At 43.5% G+C, this 19,271-nt stretch overlaps 1 protein-coding gene, 1 long non-coding RNA gene and 1 pseudogene across 4 annotated transcripts in view; 2 read left to right on the forward strand and 1 right to left on the reverse strand.

Annotated features, from left to right (window-relative positions):
* CSTPP1 (centriolar satellite-associated tubulin polyglutamylase complex regulator 1) overlaps positions 1-19,271 on the forward strand; it is a 160,090-nt gene that overhangs the window by 93,176 nt on the left and 47,643 nt on the right. The gene's annotated exons all lie outside the window — the stretch shown is intronic.
* The window catches only part of LOC311594739, an 82,502-nt gene that overhangs the window by 50,817 nt on the left and 12,414 nt on the right, over positions 1-19,271 (reverse strand). The gene's annotated exons all lie outside the window — the stretch shown is intronic.
* Positions 3,053-8,298, forward strand: LOC311594738 (peptidyl-prolyl cis-trans isomerase A-like; annotated as a pseudogene). Its single transcript, XR_014783603.1, has 3 exons — positions 3,053-3,059; positions 4,305-4,420; positions 7,566-8,298. The product of XR_014783603.1 is annotated as a peptidyl-prolyl cis-trans isomerase A-like (transcript).

The raw sequence follows: 19,271 nt of genomic DNA on the forward strand, positions 1-19,271 counted from the left end.
CATTCATCTAGGTACTAGGTTGTTTTCCACTTTTTGGTCATCGTTAATAATGCAATTATGCACATTGGCAAACAGATTTTCGTGTGAAAGTATGTTTTTACTTTTCTTTGGTATATATGTAGGATTGGAATGCTGGGTCATATGAAAATTTTATGTTTCACAGAACTGCTAGACTGTGGTTGTATTATTTTACATTCCCATTAGCTACACATGTGAAGAGAACATCGTAGTAAAGTTTTATATCTAAAAAAAGGTTCCTATTAATTAGATCATTAATTAAGATACAAAGGCTGGAGACATGGCTCAGCTGGTACAGTACTTGCCTTGTGCACATAAAGTAATGGGTTTGATACTCAGCAACACAAAAACCAGGCCTGGTGATCTAACCCCCGTACCCCAGAAATAGAGGCAGGAGACTTGACAGTTTAGTTTTCAAATGCATAGCAAGTTTCAGGCCAACCTGGGATACATGTGATTTTGTTGAAGGAAAGAAAAGGGGCAGAGAAAGTGGAGGAATAGAGAAATCAAGAAATGGTAAGTAGGAAAACCCATTTCTTTCTTTCTGTTTTTCTTGTAACACAGTATTTCTCTGTGTAATCGCCCTGGCTGCTTGTGCCTCTGTCTCCTGGGTGCTGGAATTAAAGGTGTGCTCAACCACACCTGGCAGAAACACACACACACACACACACACACACACACACACACACACACACACCTAATACATCAGCATCTACCAGCCAATAATATAAAAACAAAAGCCACCTATTAAAAGCTAAGCAAAAGACTTTATGAGTCACTTCACAAAGCAATCTACGTAAAAGGTCAATACACAACTCAGAAGTACCTAGTATATGAGCTACAAGGTACAGACTCAAACCCCCTAAGCTATCACTTCATACCCCCTGAAATGCAGGAGTGAAGACTGACAGTGCCAGATGCAGCCCAGATGTGGGGCAGCTGCACTTGTCATTCACTGCTGATGGGAAGAGAGTGTCACCATTACCTTGGAAAACAGGCAACAATTCTACTTTAGGAATTTACCAAAGAGAAATAAAAGCATATTTGCAAAAGACTTCAAGACAAATGCTTCTAAATGCTTTATTCATAATACCAAAAAAGTACATTTTGTGGGGCTGGAGGATGGCTCAGCACTTAGGGGAATGGCTGCTCTTGCAGATGCCCCAGGTACGCATCTCAGCACCCACAGGACAGTTTATAGCTGTCTGAAACTCTAGTTCCAGACAAAGAACTTTCGGCCTACATTGGTACCAAGTATGCATGTGGTACACAGACATATATGCAGCCAAAACATGCATAAGCATAAAATAAAAACAAAAATAAGTGTGTTTAAGAACCAGAGAGCTAGAAACGGAGCTAAGTGTTGGGGTAGTTGACTACTGTGGACCCTGGGTTAGACCTTAGGCTCACTGCCAGGAGAAAACAAAAGCTCATCAGTTGACCAGATATGTGTGTGTGTGTTTCTGGAGTCTGTGGACCTGTCCTTTGGTCTAAGGTAGATTGTGTCCTGGATTACTTTCAGTATTGTTTTGTATCTGGCCATGGTAGTACATGTCTAAAGTCCCAGAACGCAAGAGACTGAAGCAGGACATTTACCACACGCTCTAGACCAGCCTAGGCTATAAAGTGAGACAGTCTTAGAAAGAAAGAAAGAAAGAAAGAAAGAAAGAAAGAAAGAAAGAAAGAAAGAAAGAAAGAGAAAAGAAAAGAAGTAAATAAAAGTTAAAAGAATTTATTAGAACAGACTTGCGAATTTCCATAAGGCTGACAAACATTGTATTGAAGTGATGAAGACACAGCATTGACTCTCCTAGTCAGGGAACACGGTGCATTTACCAGCGTCAGCTTTAATCCCTCTCAGTGTTTACTGCACAGATAGGAAGTGGTTTTATCAGGTTTATTTCTAAATATTTCATGTTTGCTACTGCTGTTCTAAATAGTATAGTTTTCTGTTTTTTATTGTTGTCTTTTTAGTTCTTTGAGACAGAGTCTGATCTGTAGCCCAGGCTGGCTTCAGAGTCACTGTGTGGAAAAGGATGACATGGAACTGTTGGTCTTCCTGCCTCCACCTCCCAAGGGCTGCGACAACAGACATGCGCCGTGGCCTTCTGTCTCATGGTGTTGTTGTTCTTCTAATTATTTCACCAACTTATCATTACAAGAGTGCAGAAATAAATCCAGCTACTGTAACTCACACCTGTGAGTTTAGTGCTTGGGAGGCTGAGGCAGAAGGATCATGAGTTTGATGCTAACCTGGACTACTTAGCAATTTTTTTCCTTTATTAATTTATTCTTGTTACATCTCAATGGTTATCCCATCCCTTGTATCCTCCCATTCTTCCCTCCTTCCCATTCTCCCCTTATTCCCCTCCCCTATGACTGTTCCTGAGGGGGATTACCTCCCCCTGTATATGCTCATAGGGTATCAAGTCTCTTCTTGGTAACCTGCTGTCCTTCCTCTGAGTGCCACCAGGTCTCCCCCTCCAGGGGACATGGTCAAAGGTGAGGCACCAGAGTACGTGAGAAAGTCATATCCCACTCTCCACACTACTGTGGAGAATGTCCTGTCCATTGGCTAGATCTGGGTAGGGGTTTAAGCAATTTTGAGGCTAGTCTGGTTTATACTGTGAGATCCTGTCTCAAAAAGAAAAATGAAACATAATTGTCTTTATACTTATTATTCTACAAGTTTCTTTGTATAATCAGCATTTTTAAATGTTTTATTAATAAATCAATAAATTATTGATTTATTAAGATAAGTGAGTGAGCTAGACACAGTAGCACACAACTGTAGTCCCAGCACTACAGAAGGATTACTAGTTGCAGGTGAGCCTGGTCAACACAGCAAGACCTTGTCTCAAAAGAAAAAAAGATGATGCCTAGGTGGGTAGTGTAATATTAACCAAATAAAAAAAAAAAGATGACGCTTAGGTGGGTAGTGTAATATTAACCAAATAAAGGAAGGAAATAGAACAATCACTCCTATTACAGCCTAGTTTCTCCCCTCCCCCCATCAAAAAGAATGCTCTTTAGACTGGAAGGTAAAATAAACACTGTGTCCAGGGACCCAAATCAGCGTAGCTGCAGTTGTAAGAGGTCACCTCTCTCCTTCCAGTGTGCTCAAGTTCTTTCACTTGATTTACATTCCAAGGCACTGAGGACTTGGGGATCAGCTTTGAGAAAATCCAGTGTGGGGAAGAAATCTGAGGTTCGGTGGTGGGGGTGGGGCAGGGTGTGGACTGAGACCTTTCAGAAGATTGGAGCTAAGGAGCTAAAACTTACTCACTCCAGAGACTGCAGGCTGAAATGCTGACACCCATCTTAGCTGTGACTTTCTTGAACTCAGCAGCAGCAGCAAATTGTAAATACATAAAAGAGGGCGTGGGAATCACTACCAGCTTGTCAGGGGTGTACAGAGGAGGAGAAAAAGGAAATCAGAAGTAGGTAAAGTTGTGCAATTCCAGCTTTTATTTCTTAGTCAAATCACACTGTAAGGCAAGTGTCCTGATTTGTGCAGTAGAAATAGCAAGAGCCTACTTCATAGGGTAGTCCTCAGCATAACATCAAGTAATGTGTGGCTGTTTATCAGATGAGTGGTGACTGGGCCTAGAGAGGTGACTCTGCTGTCAAGAGTGCTTTCTTCCTGCACTTGCACTCACATACATATGCCCACATGCAGACATACATATAGTTTAGAAATAAAAGTAGCATTTTAAAATGTGGTTATTTAAGCAAATTAATCAGTGATAAGTGGATGATAATGATAAAAAGTAGGCCTTACTATGTAGCCCTAGCTGGCCTGGAACTCACTATGTAGATCAGGCTTGACTTGATCGCTCAGATCTGTGTGTGTGTGTGTGTGTGTGTGTGTGTGTGTGTGTGTGTGTGTGTGTCTGTGTCTGTATCTATCTGTCTTTATGTATGTATATTATGTCTGTCTGTCTCTGTCTATATGTATGTCTTTGTGTATGTGTGTGTGTGTGTGTATGTGTGTGTGTGTGTGTATGTGTGTGTGTGTGTGTGTGTGTGTGTGTAGCACATCATTAGGCTAGGCTGTCTGGCCAGTGAGCTCCAGGATCTGTCTGTCTCTGCCTCCTGAGTCCCCACACCCAGGTCCTCATGCTTGCTCAGGAAGCACTTCACTGACCGAGATGTCTCCCCACTCCAGACTTCCTTCTCCTGAAGGCACAACTAGAGTAAACTGGAGGAATCTTCTACAGTGTAGCAGTGATTAGTACGTTTTTCCAGTTAATTGGATTTCAACAATTATGGTTGTATCTTCATAGTATCCTGGTGGACAAGCAGGAGGAACATGGGTGAATAAATGTCATTCCTCCAGATTGAACAGTTGTCCTCAATGTGTGCAGATTGATGGCTTCTTGCATGCTGAAGGCCTAGAAATGTAAGTCTGAACTATGCCTTTAGTCAAACCTTTTGTTTCTTAACTCATTATTTGCACACTAACAGCATTAGGATCAGGCTAATTAAATTTGGGGCCAATAGCTAATAAAGTAACTGACAACAGAATAGAAATAACCTAATATAAAGCAAGCAATGTGGTCCTTGTGCCATGGTTCTATCACTGTTAGCAACATGGCTGAAATAACTTGCTCAACCACGTGAGCCTTTGTTTCACCCTTGGCAAAGAGATGGAAGCATTTATGATACAGAATGTGTATTAGTTTGTTGTTTTGTTTTTTGTTTGTTTGGTTGGTTGGTTTGGTTTTTTGAGGCAGGGTTTCTCTGTTGTAGCCTTGGCTGTCCTAGACTTGCTTTGTAGACCAGGCTTCCCAAGTGCTGGGATTAAAGGCATATGCCACCACGCCCCGCTTAGAATGTGTATTAGTTATCTCTTGCTGTTTTACAAGTTACTCCATAACCTGGAGAGCAAAGCAGTGACTATTATTAAGAGTTCCTAGTCTCTGAGGGTCAGGGGAACAGCTTCATTGAGTGGTTCTCACTCGGGTCTCATAGGTTGAAATGATTGATCCCTGCACTAATTTTTTAAAAGGATATGGATTTGTGTCTGTGGGTGCGTGTGTGTGTGTGTGTGTGTGTGTGTGTGTGTGTGTGTGTGTGTGGTGATGTAGAAGAACTTGCAGGTGTGGGCTCTCTCCTTCTACCATGTGGAATCCAGGACCAAACTCAGATGCTGAAGCTTGGCAGCAGGTGCCTCTGCCTGCTCATCCGTCTTGATGGCCCCCTCACTTGTCTTTCTCGTTCACTTAAAAAAAAAAAAAGCCACAGAAGAGCTGAAGAGATGGATCAGCAATTAAGGCTGCACTTTGCTCTTGCAAAGGACCTAAGTTCAGCTCCCAGTGCCCAGGTCAGACAGTTCACAGCTGCTTGTAACGCCAACCTCAGGGGCACCTACTCCTGGACTCTCTCTGTGGGCACTGCGCTCAAGTACACATACACAAAGTTGTACACATTTACACATATTTAAAGTTGTTCGAAGATTTTTAAGGTGCCACAACTAAGACTTACTATTTCATACACCTTCCCTGAGGACAAAGAGGAATTTTAGGGGGAAGCAAATGAACAAACAAAGAAGTATTGTATCAACAGAAGACTCAGCTAAGTAGAAAAGCTAACAGTGACAGTAAACATTTAGAATTTAGAAGCAAGAAGCAATGTAGCTAAATCCCTGTGTAATTTAAATTTCTTTTCTTTATGTTACATTTGTATTCATATGCATATATCAAGCCCTTCATTAACCACAAGGGCTTTCTATTGCTTTGTTTTGAGGGTGGTTTGTTGTTTGGTTGTTGTTCTTTCAAGACGTGGTTTCTCTGTGTAGTGTTGGCTGTCCTGGAACTCACTCTGTAGGCCAGGCTGGCCTTCAACTCAGATGTCTGCCTGCCTCTGTCTCCCAAGTGGAATTAAAGCTACGTGCCACCACTGTCTGGCCGCTCTGACTAATGCTTTGTTATAAACACATAAGACTTTTCCCATTCCAGGTGGACAGTAATTTCCGGGGCCACTTTGATAAGATCACTGAGTTAAACATATCCTTGCCCCTTAAACTGGTTAACTTACTAGTGTCTTGATTTGCGTTACACACTGGGCAGAGCCCCAGGCTAGTGCCTGACATGTTGAACTCTCCTTAATATCTCAGCAACAGAGCAGTCAAACTTCTAAACGTACAAACATAGTCAATACATTGCAGGTGAGTGAAGGTAGTTTCTGAGCAGCACTATTTACAGAGTTTAGTTGCTTTGCTAGAGGTGAGGCAGGAAGTTTCCCAGTAGTTTCACCAGGGGCCTTGACTAATAAATACATGAATAAGCCATGGTACTGAGGTAGGGAAGTGGCTCAGTGGGTAAACACTTGCTGCACAAGCATGAGGGCAGAGTTAGGATCCCAGCACGCACGTAAACTGAGGGGACAGGTAGCCAGGGTTAGTTGAAAGCCAGTCTCGTTGAAGCAGTGAGCATCATCTTCAGTGAGAGACCCTGTCTTAAAAGGTAAGGTGGAGAGTGTATTAGTTACTTTTTCTGTTGCTGTGATAAGGCACCATGACCAAAGCAACTTATGGAAAAACGTTTATTTGGTCTTATGGATCCAGGGGGTTAGAATCCATGATGGCTGGACAGTAAGTGCCAGGCATGCCTGCTGGAGCAGCAAGCTGAGAGCTTACATCTTGAACCACAACCATGAAGCAGAAAGAGCAAACAAACTAGGTGAGGATTTTTACGCCCAAAGCCCATCCCTAGTAGCATACTTTTTCCAGCAAGAGCATCCCTCCTAAGCCTCCCCCAAATAGTGCAGCCAGCTGGGGACCAAATATTTAAATGTCTGAGCCTATGGGGGACATTCTCATTTAACTGCTGAGAGCTGTAGAGGAAGACACCTGACAGCAACCTCTGGGCTCCACACACATGCAGGAATGGGCCTCTCCCCCACCCCACCCTCACACACCAGGGGAGGAACAGGGAGGGGAGAAAAAGGGAGGGAGGAGGGAGGACCCACAACCTTCAGTACTATTATGTCATTGGTAGCCAATAAAAATAATGAGCAGGTCTTCAGAATCATTAGCCTTAGCCATATACTGATGGTTGTGATAAATGTTAGTAGAAAAGGAAATTATTAAGGATTCAGCCAGTGAAAAGGAAATGCATAGTAAAAGCAGGAACAAGGGACTGAAAAGATGGCTCAGCAGTTAAGAGCACACACTTTTGCAGAGGACCCAAGTTCAATTCCCAGCCCTCCAGCTCCAAGGGGATCTGACACAGTCACATGTGCATGCACACACACTTGCACACATGCACTTGTGAACATGCATACACACAATTAAAAATAAGAAATTAGTCCAAGGTACTAGTTCATAATTTAGAACTCTAGGATCATAAGAAAAAGCTAATTTATGCGCATAGTCAATCTTTTTAATAAACTAGGAATGCTTCTGATACAATTTAGAGATACTAAGTGCATGGAAGGCCAGCCTGAGCTGTTTAACAAGAACTTGTCTCAAAAAACAATGAAGTTTAATATGAAAAAACAAACTTGGGGCAGACACCACTGTTCACTCTCTTTGCTTACTGCAGCTATGATCAACGCCACCATGTTCTGCGTCACCTTCGAGCTCTTTGCAGACAAAGTTCCAAAGACAGCAGAAACTCTCATGATCTGATCACTGGAGAGAAAGGATTTGGATATAAAGGTTCCTCCTTTCACAGAATAATTCCAGGATTCATGTGCCAGGGTGGTGACTTCACACGCCATAATGGCACTGGCGGCAGGTCCGTCTATGGGGAGAAATTTGAGGATGAGAACTTCATCCTGAAGCACACAGGTCCTGCATCTTGTCCATGGCAAATGCTGGACCAAACACAAATGGTCCCCAGTCTTTTATCTGCACTGCAGAGACTGATAGCTGGATGGCAGTGTGTGGTCTCTGGGAAGGTGAAGGAAGGCATGAGCATCGCAGAAGCCATGGAGCACTTCGGGTCCAGGAATGGCAAGACCAGCAAGAAGATCACCATTTCCAACTGTGGACAACTCTTAATTCTTTTGATTTGCGGGCATCTTACCCACCAGACTGTTCCTTCTGTAGCTCAGGAGAGCACCCCGCCCCATCTGCTCCCAGTACGCTGTAATCTCTGCTCTCACGGAAGCTCTTTGGGTTCCATATTGTCTTCATTCCCCTCCAAATTTAGCTGGATTGCAGAGTTAAGTTTATGATTATGAATAAAAAGTAAATAGGAAAAAAACAAAAACAAACTTGGGACTTAGCTAAGCTTTCCCTGTTTATTTCTTTAACATGAACATAGAGCATCAGTGAGAGTTGTGCGGCCTGCCTCTACGAATCCTAGAACCCTGCAGTACAACCCTGAGAAAAGGACCTTCTTCTGGTCCCCTTCAGAGCCCACTATGATTTCTTGTCTGATCCCCAGCACCACAGATAGATAGATAGATAGATAGATAGATAGAGATAGAGTTGAAAAAGTATCCTACTAAAAAATTTAGTCAAGAAAAAGAATTAAGCTGGGTGGTGGTGGCGCACACCTTTAATCCCAGCACTTGGGAGGCAGAGGCAGGTGGATCGCTGGGAGTTCAAGGCCAGCCTGGACTACAAAGTGAGTCTAGTACAGTCAACGCTACACAGAGAAGGCCTGCCTCAAAAAAACCAAAAAAAAAAAAAAAAAAAGGATTAATGGGACTGGCAGGGGGATGGCATAAACAGGTGGGGCCTGGATTTGGTCCTCGGCACTCATGTAAAAGCTACATATAGCAATAAACATAATCCCAGCACTGGGAAGGCAGAGACAGGAGGATCCCTGGAGCTTCCAGGCCTGCTAGTCAAGCTGAGTAGGTAAGCTCCAGGTTCAGTGAAAGATCTTGTCTTGAGGCTCGAGAGATGGCTCAGTGGGTAAGGTGCTTGCCATGCAAGCATGAGGACCTGAGTTCAAATCTCCAGCACCCACATAAAGCTGCATACAGCAGACATCATCTATTATTCCAGTATCTCTACAGCAAAATGGGATGTGGAGATAGAATCGCTAACAGATCACAGGCTGCTAGCCTGGCATGCGCAGCAGTAAACAAGTCTCAAGCAAGATGGAAAATAAGAACTGCTGGTCTTGACATCAGAGGGAGGGTATCCTCCCTTTACTGAAGAGAAAGGAAGGAGGAATGGGGAGGGAGAGAATGAACAGGAGGAAAGGAGGCAAGGGAAACTGCAGTCGGGATGTAGAGTAAATTAATTAATTACAATTAAAAAAATACCAGCCAAAGTTTTCCTCTGACCTCCATGTGCACATCAGACACTCACACACACCCCACAAACATGTGCACACATGTATACACACCACACATACACCCAAAATATTTTTAATTGTCTAAATATATATAATAAAGCCAAGAGTAATTGAGGAAGGCATTTAAGGTTGATCTCAGGGCTACACACACACAGAAAGGAACATGCACACACACACACACACACACACACACACACATACACACACACACACACACACACACACTATTAATAAAAGAAGAAGGTATGGTAGCAGGCACCTTCATAGCATAATGCCAAGAGACATAAACTGAGTATTAGTATTCAGTAAGAAGCTGAATTAACTTTAGATCTAATACAAAATACAAAAATAGAGGAAATAGAGAAAAAAAGTCATTGCTAAATTTATTCATTCTTCATTCCCCAAATCTTACCAAGTGCTTGCTTATGCCAAACACTTTCTTGGTGCTAGATATTGAGAACTTAACAAAGTCCTAGCACATTATGCAATGACCAAACAGCCCTGGACAGTAAGTGTTTGATTTTATATATATCTATATATCTATATCAATATATATGTATGTATATTTTTAAAGACTTATTTATTTACCTTGTACACAGGGTTCTGTCTGCATGTACAACTGCCCTCCACAAGAGGGCACCAGATCTCACTATAGATGGTTGTGAGCCACCATGTGGCTGCTGGGAATTGAACTCAGGACCTCTAGAAGAGCAGCCAGTGCTCTTAACCTCTGAGGCATCGCTCCATCTTGAGCGCTATATTTTTAAAGGAAGGCAAGGTAATGACGATAAAGAGCAGTAGTTTGGAAACGTAACATAGCTTTAGTTCTGGCTGTATGAATTTTTGATGAGTGGTCTCGGGCATGCCCCTTAAGCTCTTGAAGCCTGTGTCCTCATCAGTAAGATCAAGGCAAATCAGTTTAGGGTGGGAAGAGACTGACATGAGGTGAAGGTGAGAGCTGCTCACATGGTGCCTCGCACTTACTAGTTTTGATAAATGTCTGCTGTTTCCACACTGCTACCACTGGCTGCCTGAAGCATGCCCTACTGGTGATGTGACTTGAGGACCGTTTATAGGAAATGGGATGTTAAACTCAAAAAAGAAGGAAAAGATAGGAGTCTAATCACTGATTTCAATACAATGATGCGGCTGTGGCCAGGGCTCACTTGTTCATGTGGTTTTGAAACACAGAATTAGATCCAGAAGGTGGAAGTTACCAGGAAAAGTAATTTCACAGCCTATGCTTTTGTTTTGTTTGTAACAGGGCTTCACTACATGGCTATGGCTGTTCTGGAACTCACTGTGTAGACCAGGCTACAAATTCACAGAGATTTGCTTGCCTCTGCCTCCCCAAGTGTTGGAATTAAAGGCATGTGCCTCTATGCCCAGCTCTAGGACATTTTCTTAACAAATGGATTTATCTTGTCCTCTGTGGATGGTGACGTGGCTGGATTCATCTTGTCCATAATGAAAACAGTTACTTGGAAAGCAATGACTTTCCCATCTTTCAAAGTAACAAAGCAGCTAGGTGGCACATGCCTACAATCCCAGCTTGCGGAAGTTGAGGCAGGTCACCTAGTAAGTTCCAGGCCAGCCTGAGCTACATAGTGAGCCCTGTCACAGACAAACAGTACCACCACAAAGCAACATAAACAACAAAGACCATACAAGATGTGTGCTCAGTAACCCCATGGAAGCATTTAAGTGTAAGCTCAATAGAATAAAGGTATGAAGCCAGGTATGAAGCCAGGTATGAAGCCAGGTATGAAGCCAAGTATGAAGCCAGGTATGAAGCCAGGTGTTAGAAGGGCAGCACTAGAGGACGGGATGTGGGGAGTTACTGGTCAGTTAGCATAAAGTCAGCAGTTCGGCCTGAGGAGCTGGTTCTCCAGTGTAGGGCCTGTCATCCACAGACGTGCGTGCCATGTTTTTCAGGAGGCTGGATCTCCTAACCATACCAGACATTGCTGCCACACACTACCAAGGAAGGGGTGGGTGTGTTTTATCTTGATGGTTGTCGTGGGAGTTTCACAGATCTGTGCAAGTGTCCAGGAACATCAGATTGTACATATTCATGTGTGTGATTTTTGTATGTCAACTGTACCTCAAAAGGATTGGCTTCTTAATTAAATATGATTAAGATTTCTTAGTGATTTTAGTCCCATTTCAAGCACTCACAAACTCTGTATAGCCAGTGGCTTCACCATATTAGGCAGTACAGAAAATTTTATTGGACGGTGCTTTTCTAGATGGTACTGAACAACATTGTTAAGAAGGAAGAGATGGCTCAGTGGTTAAGAACATTCCTGCTCTTCCAAAGGATCAGGGTTCGATTCCCAGCACCCACATGGCAGCTCACAACTGTCTGTAACTCCAGTTCCAGGGGCTCCAGTACCCTCACACAGACATGCGTACAGTCAAAGCACCAATGTATGTAAAATAGAAATAATTAAATGGGTTTCTTTTTTTTGGCTTTTTGAGACAGGGTTTCTCTGTGTAGCCCTGGCTATCCTGGACTCACTTTGTAGACCAGGCTGGCCTCAAACTCACAGCAATCCACCTGCCTCTGCCTCCTCAGTGGTGGGATTAAAGGCATGTGAATAAAGTATTTTTTTCAAAAGAAGGAAGAAATCCAGGAATAGGATGAGGGAAGATTCAAACTCACGGGGTAACTTTTAATGCTGATTTTAAACCTGAGTTGTGTGGATTCTTGAAGTTTATATTTTTTTATTTTATTTTATGTGTTTACATGTTTTGCCTGCTTACATGTTTTTGTGCTCAAGGAGGCTAAAAAGGGGCATTAGATCCTCTGGAGCTGGAGTTTCAGACAATTGTGGACACCTTGTGGGTGCTGGGTTCCAGGGTCTCTGGCTGAGCAGCCAGTGCTCTTAACCCCTGAGCCATCCCTTCAGTCCCAGAGAGCACATTTTTTTTTAACAACTAGTAATAGCAGGGAGATAATTTCACTGTGGAATAAAAGAAGGGCAATTCTCAAAGAAATAACACTGCCGTGTTATTTGGTGATATCTTTATTTTATTGATATGGCTTTAAAATTGCTTTTCCTCAGCTCACCATTCAAACTAGAGACATTTCTGAGGAGACATGGCCAAGACTGTGTTAGTCATTGCATCCTCTTTTCAAACTTTCCCATGATTTGTTTAGTTCCGCCTGAAGAGCCTTTGGTGAGGCTTTAAAATCTCTGAAGGGGAAACGGGCCGAGCTGGACAGATTGTTTAAAGCCATGAGAGCTGAGTCTAGCTCAGCTGCAGTGTTGGAAGGGACTCAGCTACAGACTTCGCTCCCATGCCCAACTCGTCTCCAGGTTTTCTTCTCCCTTTGCTGCCTAATCAAAAGGAAAGATGGCCACAGGACGTTTGATCTACTGGAGCAGTTATTGGTGTGACGGACTTGAAACACCCTTTCCTCCCTTCAAGCCTTATGTGATGCTTGCTTCATTGAAGCTTACAGATCATTAAAAGCAGTCCTTCCCAGCACTCGGAAGGTAGAGGCAGGCAGATCCTTGTGAGTTTAAGGCCAACCTGGTCTACAAAGTGAGTTTTAGGACAGCCAAGGCTACACAGAAACCCTGTCTTGGAAAAAACAAAATCAAACACAAGTCCTGCCAGGTGATGTGTATTTGGCTCCCAATTGAAAGAAATATCACCAGATGTGGTGGCCTTTAATTCCAGCACTTGGGAAGTAGAGGCAGGTGGGTCTCCAAGTTTGAGGCTAGCCTGGTCTACAGAGTGAGTTCCAGGTCAGCTAGGGCTACACAGAGAAACCCTATCCAAAATGAGAGAGGGAGAGAGGGAGGGAGGGGAGGGGAGAGGAGGAAAGAGGAGAGGAGAGAAGAGAAGAGAAGAGAAGAGAAGAGAAGAGAAGAGAAGAGAAGAGAAGAGAAGAGAAGGGGAGGAGGGAGGAGAGGAAGAGAGAGAACTAATCTTTGAGCCATGTAGAATTTTCTTTTGTAATTTTAATGTTCTTGCTTTTCCCGGCATCTCTTTACTCTGCCATTCACAGGGCTCCAGTATCTTCCTGGAGCCAGGAAGGGAGTGGGATGTGATGTCACCCACAGTAGGACAAATTCCCTGTGGAGCTTGAAGATTCTTTGTTTTGTTTGGGGCTTTTTGTTTGCTGTTTGCTTTGTTAAGAAGATGCGCTTAACCCAGAGGTGCCTTTTAGCCCCCAGAGGTGCCTTTTCAGCCTGGTGTTTGCAACCCTTGTTACTTTCCTTTACATAAGCTGTTCCTTAAGCAACAACTGCTTAATGCCCTCCTTTTGTTACTTCGAAGGGGCTAAGAAGAAAACAAAGAGACTGTCTGGGCTTTGGCCAAAGACTCTGTAACTTAAATGCACACCCAGTGATGCTGATGAGGGGCAGGTTTATAGACCTGCCTTGGCTGTGGTGTTTGTGAATGAGTAATGAAAGAAGCTCTTTTCTGAATTGTTTAAACACATTTATACATACAAATACATGTATAAAATTCAATGGTATTAGGTGCATTTGGGATCACCATGAGTGGTTACTCATTCCCAGAATCTGTGCATCACTCCCAAACTGAAACTCTACACCCACTAAATCAAGGCTCCTTTCTCTCTTCCCTCCAGCCCATGCCCAGGGAGCATCTATCCTACTCAAATCTGAATTTGCCTTTTCTAGATAACTCACATAAGTGAACAGTAATTGAGTTTAAGGAAAGTCTGTTTTCTGGAGGGAGGCATAAGTCTAAGCGAAGGAAAGCAAACAAGGGTGAGATGCCGTGAGAAGTCAAAGTCATGATCACTGTGACCAGATTTATCTCAAGCAACAGAAAATGTCATTGTTCATAAATTTTGATTCTACAGAGTCATAAATGTTCCTTTATTATATTTTTCATTTATTAACATTTATTAATTGTACAAAATAATGGGTTTCACTATGGTATTTTATACATGTGTATAAAATCATTCTCTATTATATCGTGCTGCCCTCTTTCTCTACCTCCAAGCCTCCTTTGATTCATTAACTCTGGTTTTTTTTCTTTTTCTTATTATTACACATATATAACTACAACATGCTGAGTCCACTTAGTGTTGTTTGTATGTATATGTTTTTAGAGCTAGCTGCTTGATATTGGCCAACTAGTTAGGTACCCATCCCTGGGGAAGACTCTCTCAGCAGTCGTTAATTGCCTGTAGCTCTTCATAGGAAGACAGGCTCTCACTATGTAGGCTAGGCTGGCCTGAAACTCACAGAGATCTGCCTGCCTCTGCCTCCAGAGTGCTAAAAGGCATGAACTACCATGCCTGGCCTTGTTATAAAGGTCTTGTTTTGGGTAGGTGATCTACAGGGCCCAGCTTACTACTCTAGGGAGAGTCTCTTTGGTTTTGATTTTGGAGAGGCCTTGTAAAGAGCAAAGGAATTGTCTGTTTTGTTTACTTTTTAAATTATTTATTTATTTGTGTGTGGGGGTGGGGTTCCAGATGAGCATGTGCTTGTTTGTGCCACTGCACACATACAGAGGCCAGAGGAGGAGGATGGATCTCTCAGAACTGGAAGTAGAGCATTTGCGGGATCTGAACTCTGGTCTTCATAATTACACAGCAAGCACTCTTAACTAAGCCTTATTTTGTTTATTTTAAACAATATTCCTTAAGCTTTTAAAGCTATGGCATGCTTCGCTGTCTGACTGTGTAGATCTGCTCCGTTAGTAATACAACATGGCAGCACTGAATTATGTTTGTGAAACAGTAAAACAAAAAGTACCACACCTTTAATCCCAGCACTCGGGAGGCAGAGGCAGGCAGATCTCTGTGAGTTCAAGGCCAGCCTGGTCTACAAAGTGAGTCCAGAACAGCCACAGTGACATAGAGAAACCTTGTCTTGGAAAAACAAAAAACAACAGGAAAGCAATAATTACCACTTGTTCCTTAAGCTTCTAATTGTAAAGTTGTTTTCTGTGTAACTGTTGTGTGTGTGTGTGTGTGTGTGTGTGTGTGTGTGTGCATGTGTGCGTGCATGTATGTTTGCGTTCATGCGTGCGTGTGCTTCTGAGGTTAGACCATAGTATTGTGATGAGCTATTGGACTTAAGGGGTCTTTTTCTACCCACTTTCCACTTCCCTGACAAAGTTTCAGATGGCCTGAGTATCTCTGGGCTCACTAAGTAGTGGATAATTACCTAGAAGAACTTCCTTATCCCCCTGCCTCCACCTCCTGAACGTTAGAACTACAGGCGTTTACCAGATGCCGGAACTCTACTCCTTTGTGTAGACCAGGCAGTAAGTACTCTCCCAACTGAGCTTCCCGCCCTCCCTTTCTCAGCTCTCCTTTTCTCTACTTCAGCAATGGTGGTCTGGTGGTAGATGACTGGCCTAACTAACATATGCAAGGCCCTGAGTGCAATCCCCAGTCCTGAAAAATAACAAGGAAAATGGTTCCTACTTCTGAAACCTCTCCCAATACTCTGACTACCCGAGTCCCTCCCGTTTGCAGTGGAGCCCTGGATTTTATGACCAGCTTTATCGAATAGCCACTGTGCCATTTACGTTAGTGCTTAACTTCCCACACATCTGTCAAGTGAGCACAGAACCAGGACAAGGGCGCCTGTGGCCTCACAAATTCTGTCTCTCCTTGTGTCTGAAAAGGGAAAGCCTTTCTACTCTTCTGCATATCTCCCCTGGCCCAGTAAAGAGACTTTAGCATCCAAGCATCTGTCACAGGCGAACTTTACTGAGCTACCTTTGAAGTGACAGGATGGGGCCTTTGCCAGCAAGTTTGGAGGAGTTGGGGCCTTTCTGGGGAGCTGTTCTCAAGTTGTGATCAGAGAGACACTGAGGTACAGTAAAGCTATCCATCCTACACCAAGTTTACGCTTCCTCACAAATCTGTGAGGAAGCAGAAGTGGGACCTGGGTGTTAATATTGCCAAATGTTTGAGCGCTTCAGATAAAAACACTCTGTAGTACAGCCTTGCTTCTTACTGTCTTCCGCTGCTTGTAGGAAAGGTGTTTCCTTTGGCTAGTGCCCACAGAGAAGATTAGTTTTTTTCCTGAACTGAAAGTTTTCCCCTTTGACAGTACTGGGGTTCAGCAAAAGCTCTAGACAAGCACACTGGCGCTTAGTGCACCCTCAGCCCTCTTTACTTTTTGTTTTGAAACGAGGTCTTACTAAATTTACTTGACTAGCCTTGAACACATTCTGTAGCCCAGGCTAACTTTGAACTTTAAATTCTCCCGCCTCAGCCTCCCAAGTAGCTACAATACCAGGCCTCTGCCAGCAGGAATGGCCAGCATCGCTCTCTCCATAGTTGCACACAGAACAAGGTGAACAAGAGCTGCTGGCATTTATTTTATTATTATTATTATTTTATTTTTTTTTTTTTTTGGTTTTTCGAGACAGAGTTTCTCTGTGTAGCCTTGGCTGTCCTGGACTTGCTTGGTAGACCAGGCTGGCCTCGAACTCACAGTGATCCACCTGCCTCTGCCTCCCCAGTGCTGGGATTAAAGGCATGCGCCACCACGCCCGGCTGCTGCTGGCATTTGTAAATCAGTAGAAGGAATGGGCAGTGCAGGAAGCACACAGCCGTAATCTCATCCCTGAGAGCAACTGGCAGGAGGGGCATTGCAAGTTCCAGGCCAGCCAGGGCTCCCTAGTGAGGCCTTCTCTTCAAAGGGAGGAGGGCGCGTGGCACCATTCCTTTTCCCTGCTGCACTCCCGGCTCCCTGGCAGGGCTGCAGTCCTAGGTTTCAGCAAGCGCCCTCCTCTCCTTGTTGCAGTCTAGTGCCTCCTCGCATAGCTAGGATTTCAAAGGATGTGTTCCTATTGTAGCGGCCAGGAGATATTTTTCTTTTAAAACATTCCCTTTTACAAATGTCTATACATTTATTTGTGTGTGTATGTATGGGTGTGAGTGTCACATGAGGAATTCAGAGGACAACTTTTTTTTCCTCCAGAGACAGGGTCTCTCTGTGTAGCCTTGATTGTCCTGGACTCTCTTTGTAGACCAGGCTGGCCTCAAACTCACAGCAATCCACCTGCCTCTGCCTTCCAAGTGCTGGGATTACAGGCGTGTGCCGCCACCACCCAGCCAGAGGACAACTTTTGAGAAAGGGTTTTCTCCTGCCGTGGGTCCTGGGGATTGAACTTTGTTCATTAGTCTTAGCAGCAGGTGTTTTCCCCCCTGAGCGGCCTCACATGTCCCAATTTATTTTCTTTAAGGCAAAGTTTGGAGCTCTTGCTCTTTTTGCCTTAAGATTTATTTACTATTTACAAACAACTGAACCCACTGGCTAAAGGTGTATGCCCTGGCCTTCCGCTTTTGTCTTTGGATGGATCTAAGGTGTACCTTTTGGATCTTGGCATAACGTTAAAGCCTTTAGTGCATCGCCGGCTCATCTCCATCTCTTCAGATAAGAAGGCCTTGTGCCACAATGTGCATTAAATCACACGAGGACACACACGCTTGTTAGAGATGCTATTACTCAACACTGGCCACATAAACAGCATTACACCATTGCCCGATGCATTCCCTTCTCATCTCTAGTAGATACTCAGTATGAGAGTGGATTAGGTGCAGATCTATTTGATGGCATGAGGTGACACATTATCTCTTGTAGTCACTCTTTAGAAGAAATATATAGTGCTTTATTCTTAGGGAATCTTCGCACTGATTTGCTTGGGGGAACTAAAGGATCCTAAACCTAGTTTACAGAGAAGACCCTTTTAGACGGCATTTTAAATTTTATTTTATTTATTTATTTATTTTAGTTTTTTGAGACAGGGTCTCTGTGTAGCCTTGCTTGGTCTGTAGTCCAGGCTGGCCTTGAACTCACAGAGATCCACCTGCCTCTGCCTGAGTATTGTGTTACTCAGCATGATGTCTATTCTTAGAAGCCCACTTTGCCACCCTCCACTTTTTTTTTTCTTTCTCTCAGCAGATAGAGAGGGAAAGGTGTTGGTAGAGGCAGAGCAACTCTTAAAATGAGAACACATTTCTGGCAGTGTGGTCATCCTATAAGTAAGAACCAGAAGTCATGGGCTTAGAAAACCCCAGAACAACCTCATAGCATAGAAAAGATGTTTGCTTGAAGCAACATCGCCCTGTGACCTACATTAAGCTGCCTATGCCCGTGCCACCCTGCCTCTGCCTGTGGGAAGGGGATAGCCATAGCAATCACGGCCTTCCTCAGAAGCCTGGGAGAAATGTAATGAGATAATGAACTCCATTCTACTTAATTCTCTTACAAGGGAGCATATTGTTGACTTTGAGGAGAATAAAGTATGTGAGGGTCTTTGAGGGGCCTGGCAATCTATTACCTCGTTCAGTGTGCAAATAGGACTATTGTAAAAAGCTAACCCACTGCCAAGAAGTAAGCCATTTATTCTGTGACTAGATCAGGCCCAATGTGGGGAGGGAGAAAGAATTTTGAATTCTCCCTTAGAACTATCATTTACTAGATAGACACAAAGATATTCTCTCTCTCTCTCTCTCTCTCTCTCTCTCTCTCTCTCTCTCTCTCTCTCTCTCTCTCATCAGAACACAGTGTAATTGTTTGATGTTCACTTTGAGAGAATATTTAGTTTCAATCCTAGTACCTAGTAAGTCAGATGCTGCCCTTTTTTTTTTTTTAAAGACAGTAGGGCCTTACTCTTTAGTCCAGACTGGCACTGAATTCACAGCAGCTCACAGCAGTTTTCCTGCCCTAGGCTCTTGTGGTCTTATTTGTTTGCTTTTGTTGTTGTTGTTGTTGTGGGTTTCTTTTTGGGTTTTTGTTTGTTTGTTTGTTTTTCAAGACAGTTTCTCTGTGTTAGCCTTGGCTGTCATAGACTTGCTTTGTAGGCCAGGCTGGCCTCAAACTCACAGGATCCGCCTGCCTCTGCCTCCCGAGTGCTAGGATTAAAGGCGTGCGCCACCACACCTGGCTGTTTTTGTTGATTTAATTAATTAATTTTTTAATTGCACTGGTGTTTTGCCTGCATGTATATATCTGTGTGAGGATATCAGATCCCCTG

This window comes from Acomys minous (assembly GCF_964271855.1).
Source record: "Acomys minous genome assembly, chromosome: 3".
In the NCBI taxonomy this organism is placed as follows: domain Eukaryota; kingdom Metazoa; phylum Chordata; class Mammalia; order Rodentia; family Muridae; genus Acomys; species Acomys minous.